At 47.6% G+C, this 6,813-nt stretch overlaps 1 pseudogene; it reads left to right on the plus strand.

Moving 5' to 3' along the window:
• The first annotated feature begins 4,908 nt into the window (after positions 1-4,908).
• LOC118541704 (large ribosomal subunit protein eL32 pseudogene) lies at positions 4,909-5,433 on the plus strand (annotated as a pseudogene).
• The last annotated feature ends 1,380 nt before the right edge of the window (positions 5,434-6,813 follow it).

Here is a 6,813-nt window from a genome sequence, read left to right on the forward strand (position 1 = left end):
GGGACATCGACCCTGCACATCGGCCAACCTCGCCAGCCTAACCGAACATCCCGGAAAACCCAAACCCGAGCAGAGATGCCCCGAGAAAGGTGAGCCCAGGGCTCCCCGGAAGCTCGAGAAGGCCCAGCGACCGGAGCCCGGGGACGTCCCCGCCCTCGGACGCCCCGTTTCCCCACCCCTAGCACGTCCGGCCCCGCCTCCCACCGCGGATGTCCCGCCTCCCTCGCCCCTTGTCACATCCGGCCCCGCCTCCCACCGGCGGACGCCCCGGCCCCTCCGCCCACGCTCACGCCCGTGCCCCGCCCGCCTGTCGCCCGCGGACACCCCCGCTCGCACTCGGGTGCCCGCCCCCGCGGGTCGGTAGGCTTCCCGTCAGGGAGGCTGAGTCACGACCGGACGGTGGGGAAGGGCTGGTGTCGGTTCCCGGCAGTGAGAGCAGGGTGACGCGAAGCGGGCAACGCGCCGCGGAAGGGAAGCGGAGCAGAGCCGGGTGTCGCGGCTGGGATGGGGAGAAGGGGCAGGTCCCAGTCCGCAGCCCCGCTGCCTCCTCAGGCGTCCGTGGCTCAGGCCCAGGCGCTGGGAAGGACCCGGCTCGTCCCGAGGGGAGTGGCGGGCCACAGACCTGGACCCCCGGCACTCATGCGTGGCCGCGTTCCGCCCGGTCCCGTTCGCTCGGCTCCTCCGTCTCCACCCTAAACCGCTCTGATCCCAGTTATAGGTGCGCTATTTAAAAGGATTCTGCGGACGTAACAACGGGGGGAAAGTCTGGTTTAGGAGAGTGCAGCAGTTCTCTAAACAGCTTGCAGAGTCTTGAATTTGCTAATATACATTTTTTAATCATAGTGACTAATTTTTGTTTTACATTTACCTTGTATCAGACTAAGTGATTTACAGTCATTTAATCATTTTAACAATCTTAGGAGATAATCACCATCAAAATGCAACAGATGAAGAAATAATAAAGTTGTAAAGGGACATGCAGGAGGTCCATTCTAGCGATGCATGGGCAAGATCCAAACTCTGGTCATTTATACTGATTGTCCAAAAATCCCTTTTTAATTTGGAGCATCAGGAGGGGCGCCTGGGTGGCTCAGCCGTTAAGCGTCTGCCTTCGGCTCAGGTCATGATCCCAGGGTCCTGGGATTGAGCCCCGCATCAGGCTCCCTGCTCCGCAGGAAGCCTGCTTCTCCCTCTCCCACTCCCCCTGCTTGTGTTCCCTCTCTCGCTGTCTCTCTCTCCGTCAAATAAATAAATAAATATCTTTAAAAAAATAAAATAAAAAATAAATTGGAGCATCAGGAGAGATCAGCCCTACAAATAATGCACTTTGTCTTGGGGTCCCTGGAGAGGGCAACTGTGAGGTCCAAGTCGGACAAGGGAATGAATGTGAGCCCCTGCCCCGCGCTGGAAGAGGTGGCTCGCCCCTTCTGACTTCAAGGTGAGGCGGCGGGGAAACCTGCAGGAGACTGAGGTCGGGGTGCCAGCAATGCATGCTGCTGCTCCTTCCTACACCCCTCGCAGGACATGCCCAAATATTCCCATGAAACCCTGCGGTGGGGCCGGTGCTGGAAGGAATCAGGTCCTCCTGCTCCTGAGGAAATGGATTAAAAAACACCCAGCTATCCAGCTAATCCAGCCACAGTGGGAGTTTTGGGGGGAGGAAGAGAAGAATGGCTTCTGAAGACTGGACTCCTATCTCCTTCCACAGGAAGACACCTAGATAAGAACAAACGTCTTTTATAAACAAGGGAATGAGACAGAACAGCTGGTTGGGCAGGGACTTTGCAACTAGAGGAAAATGGGTGAATTAGTTACTGTCAGGATGAGACTCCAAAAGGCCCAGCAGAACAGCTGCAACTCAGCAGAAAGTCCCCAGGGACAAGGCCAACACAGCCAAGAGCAGTAAGGTCCCCGAGGCCAGCCACAGGGAGCTGAGGTTGCCTGCCTTTCTCTGCTACCATGGCAGTTCCTCATTCACCTAGACGCCACCTTGACGGAGTGTTCTGATTGCTGCTGTGTAACAAATCACTCCAGGGTCAAGAATTGGGAAAGAGTAGGGGCGCCTGGGTGGCTCAGTCGGTTAAGTGTCTGCCTTTGGCTCAGGTCATGATCGCAGAGTCCTGGGATCGAGCCCCGCATTGAGCCCCGCATCGGGCTCCCTGCTCAGCGGGGAGTCTGCTTCTCCCTCTTTGCCTGCCACTCTGCCTACTTGTGCTCTCTATCTCTCTGTCAAATAAATAAATAAAATCTTAAAAAAACAAAAAAAGAATTGTGAAAGAGTCGAAGGGGGACAGTTTCTGTTCCAAAATCCTCTGGGACTTGAGCGGGAAGACAGAGCCTAGCGGTGACTTAACAGGCTGGTGCTGGTATTACTTGGAGTCACTCATTCACATGCCGGGAGGTTATGCTGGCTGTTGGCTGCATTCCAGCAGGAACACTTACACGTGGCCTCTCCATAGGGTCTGCTTCCTCACATCAGGGTGGCTGGATTCCAAGAGAGAGCATCCCAAGAGCATCAAGCAGAGGAGATCATCTTTTTTTGTTTAAAACTCTGTATCACTTACACCTTAGTCAGAGGCCCACCCCAATACAAGAGAGAATATAGACTCCACCACTCAATGGGAGGAGTGTCAACATCACATTTAAGAAGAGCATGTGGTGGGGCGCCTGCGGGGCTCAGTCAGTTAGGCATCTGCCTCCGGCTCAGGTCGTGACCCCCAGGGTTCTGGAATCATGCCCCACATTGGGCTCCCTGCTCAGCAAGGAGTTGCTTCTCCCACTCTGTGCCCCACCCCCCGACTCGTGCTCTCTCTCTCTCAAATGAATAAATAAAATCTTTCGGAGAAAAAAAAAAGGGCAGGTGGTGTGGAATATCATGCTACAACCTTCATGAAAAATTAAGAGGAGTGACGAGAGACCAAATATTTACCAAGAGGGACTGAGTTAACCCCAAAACACTATGTTTTGGTTATCTATTTCTATATAACCACTTCAAAGTTTAGTGGCTTAAAATAATTTACTATTTCTCATGGTTCTTTTGATTGGCTGGGGCTCAGCTGGGCTATTCTGATGGGAGCTTGGCTTGAGCTGGAACATTCAAGATAGCTTTAGGCTTCTCTCCACCATGGCCTCTGTCTCTGGCAAGGTGACTGGAGTTCTTACAGGCAACTGACTTCCAAGAAGAAACATTCCAACCAAGGCAGACAGAAGCCACAGATCTGTTAAGGCTTGTACCCCAGAAGCTACATATTAGTGCTTCCATCCCATTCTATAGGTCGAAACAAGTCCCAGGGAAAGGGAACAGGAATTCAAAGGGAAAGGAAACAGACTCCAGCTCTTGAAGGGTAGATGCTTGGGTCCCACTGCAAAAGAGCTTATGGGATGGGAGATACTGATGTGGTCTCTTTGGAGACACAATCACCACTACTATGCAAAACAAGAAGAAACTGAGAGATCTTAAATTGGACAGTTAAAATTTCCCCTATTTCTCCCCATCTTGTGGGACAGAGGCTTAGGAACAAAGTTAGATCAGTTATAAAATATGCTACCTCCCCCCATCCCGCATATTTGAGTACAAAGAGTAAATCGTGAGCCACTACTTATGTCAAAATATTAGACTGCACTAGAAAGAGCCTTGGTATTAAGAAATAAAATTGGAGAACACATTTGGATCAGGAGGGGAAATAGATTAATTTTGGTTTTGCTCTAAAGCTTTTGTACCTGTATCTATCCATCATATCAGTGCTTGCTGTGACTTAACACCTCAAGGTGGACCAAATGATCAGGTGAGACTTTTAAGCCTAATTCACTTGTTTCCTTTGCTCTCATCCTGTTTCAGTCCACCACCATCCCTCACCCAAACTACTGCAGACGACTCCTACTGAGTGTCCATGCATGCACAGTTGTCCTCTGCCAACCCATTCTCCATTTACGTATCTTTTAGATACATCGTTAAACACTTAATCCTAAGAATATACCTTTTTTTTTTAAGATTTTATTTATTTATCAGAGAGAGAGAGACAGAGGCAGGCAGAGGGAGAAGCAGGCTCCCCGCTGAGCAAGGAGCCCGATGTGGGACTCAATCCCAGGACCCTGGGATCATGACCTGAGCCGAAGGCAGGCAGACGCTTAACCGACTGAGCCACCCAGGCGTCCCAAGAATATACCTTTAATACAAAAAAATTCACATAACTTTCTTGTTAGAGATTTCACTGTAATATTTTCAGATGCTTAAAGCTGGAAGGAAAGTTAGAGACCAACTCTTTTATTTTAAGGACGAGGAAAGTGAATCTCGCAGAAGCTAACTGAGCTGCTCAGAAGCACACCGCTTAGTAATTGGCATAAGATGGAACATGACTTCCTAATCTAGTGGTCTTTTTACTCATCACATTTCCTTTCAAGTAAAGAGGGAAAACACATGATAATAAAAATACCTTATTTTTTTTTTAAAGATTTTATTTATTTCCTTGACAGAGAAAGACAGTGAGAGAGGGAACACAAGCAGAGGGGGAGCTGGAGAGGGAGAAGCAGGCTTCCTGTTGAGCAGGGACCCCGACATGGGGCTCGATCCCAGTATGCTGGGATCATGACCTGAGCCGAAGGCAGACGCTTAACGACAGAGCCACCCAGGCGCCCCATTAAAAGCTTACATTTTTATTTTTTTTAAGTTTTAAGTAATCTCTACACCCCACATGCGGCTTGAACTCATGACCCTGAGATCAAGAGTTGCACACTCCACAGACTGAGCCAACCAGGCACCCCAATACCTTATATTTTTATAACCCATATTTATACTTTTCAAACCTTTCCTTTTTTAAAATCTGATTTTATCTTTATGGGGACTCTGTGAAGTCAGCAGGGCGGGTGCTATTATCCCCCACTTGTAAAACTAAGACAAGGAGAGCCCCTCTCTTCCTCGGCGCTGCCTGTGGAGGCGGCAGCCATCTGTTACTGGGCATCATGGCTGCCCTCAGACCTCTGGTGAAGCCCAAGATCGTTAAAAAGAGGACCAAGAAGTTCATCCGGCACCAGTCAGACCGCTATGTCAAAATTAAGCGCAACTGGCGGAAACCCAGAGGCATTGACAATAGGGTGCGCAGAAGATTCAAGGGCCAGATCTTGATGCCCAACATTGGTTATGGGAGCAACAAGAAAACAAAGCACATGTTGCCCAGTGGCTTCCGGAAGTTCCTAGTCCACAACGTCAAGGAGCTTGAAGGGCTGCTGATGGGCAACAAATCTTACTGTGCAGAGATTGCTCACAATGTCTCCTCCAAGAACCGCAAAGCTATTGTGGAAAGAGCAGCCCAGCTGGCAATCAGAGTCACCAATCCCAACGCCAGGCTGCGCAGCGAAGAAAATGAATAGACAGCTTGTTGTGCACGTCGTATTTGTGTTAATAAAACCATAAAACTACAAAAAAAAAAAAAAAAACTAAGACAAGGAGATACTGAGAGGCTTGGTGACTCGCCCGAGGTTATAACTAGTTAGTAATAGATTTGGACCTAAGAATACAGGTCTTCAGCATACTCTTTTGTGGTCTTTAAATTTTTTTTCTTTTTAAAAAAAGTATGTTTTTTTTTTACAAAGGAAATATATGCTTATTGTAACAATCAACACAGAAATGTATGATGAAACTTTCTTAAGCAAGAATAATAAAATGAGAAGTCATAAAGGAAAAGACATATTTAACTACCTTTTAAAAAAAATTAAGACAAAAGATAGCATACCATGGGAAAAAAAAACTAGAAACGTGCTCTGAGAAATAATCTAACATGTATGACTGATAGAGTATCTCTAATACACAAAGAGTACCTATAAATTGATAAGAAAAAGGAAGAAAACAAAAGAAAAATGAGGAAAGGATATGACTAGGTAATCTATAAAAAAGGAATTCCATGTAGCTAATAAAGACATGAAAAGGTGCTAGTAGTCAAGAGACCAGAAATGAAAAGAATACTGAGATACTTTTCACTCATCAGGCTGATAAAAAGAAAAGAGTGATAGAAAGGATGGAAGAAAAAGGCACTTTTGTATGTTGCTGGTGGGACTATAAATTACTATATTTTTTAAAAAGTAATCTGGCAGTAAATACTAAACATAGACATACATACTCACTTTTGTCCAGCTACTCCACTCTTAAGAATCTAGCTTCCTGAAATCAAATCCTAAGTACAGAAGGACAAACGTATAACGATGTCTGTTACAACACTGTGGTAGCAAAAAAATGGAAATATCGTGAATGCCCATCAGCAGGGTGATGACTAAGTTATAGTACGTCTCCACGATAGAGTAGTAGACAGTTATGCCAAAGAATGAGACGAATCTATATATACTCGTGGTTCTACCCTATTGAGCATCTGTGCTTCCATTTGGCTATTGAGCCTCTGAACCTACTTCCTGTATTTGGGGGACTACCCCCCACTTCCGCCTTAGAAGATGCAGTTTCCTCCCACCAAAAAATATTATTCATTTTTCTAGCTCCCATTGCAGCTGGAAAATCTGCAGTCTAGATGCTGTGATCCCACATCTTGAACTGGGAACAAGTGAGGGAGAGCGGCAGGGTGGACGGTGAATGAGTCTTGGTTGAGGGTCAATGGCCACAGGGACAACTTCATCCAGTTTCTAGAGTCATAGCAACAGTGGCCCTGATAGCAGCACCCGATGTCCGGCACCAGGACTGACCGCCTGACTTGTAGGGCCCAGTGCGAAATGAAAATGCGGGGCCCCTTGTTCAAACAGTATTGGGAATTTCAAGATGGAAACAGCAGAATATGAAGCCAAGAGCACGGCCTTTGTAAGTGCAGGGCCGTG

This window comes from Halichoerus grypus, chromosome 7, assembly GCF_964656455.1.
Source record: "Halichoerus grypus chromosome 7, mHalGry1.hap1.1, whole genome shotgun sequence".
In the NCBI taxonomy this organism is placed as follows: Eukaryota; Metazoa; Chordata; class Mammalia; order Carnivora; family Phocidae; genus Halichoerus; species Halichoerus grypus.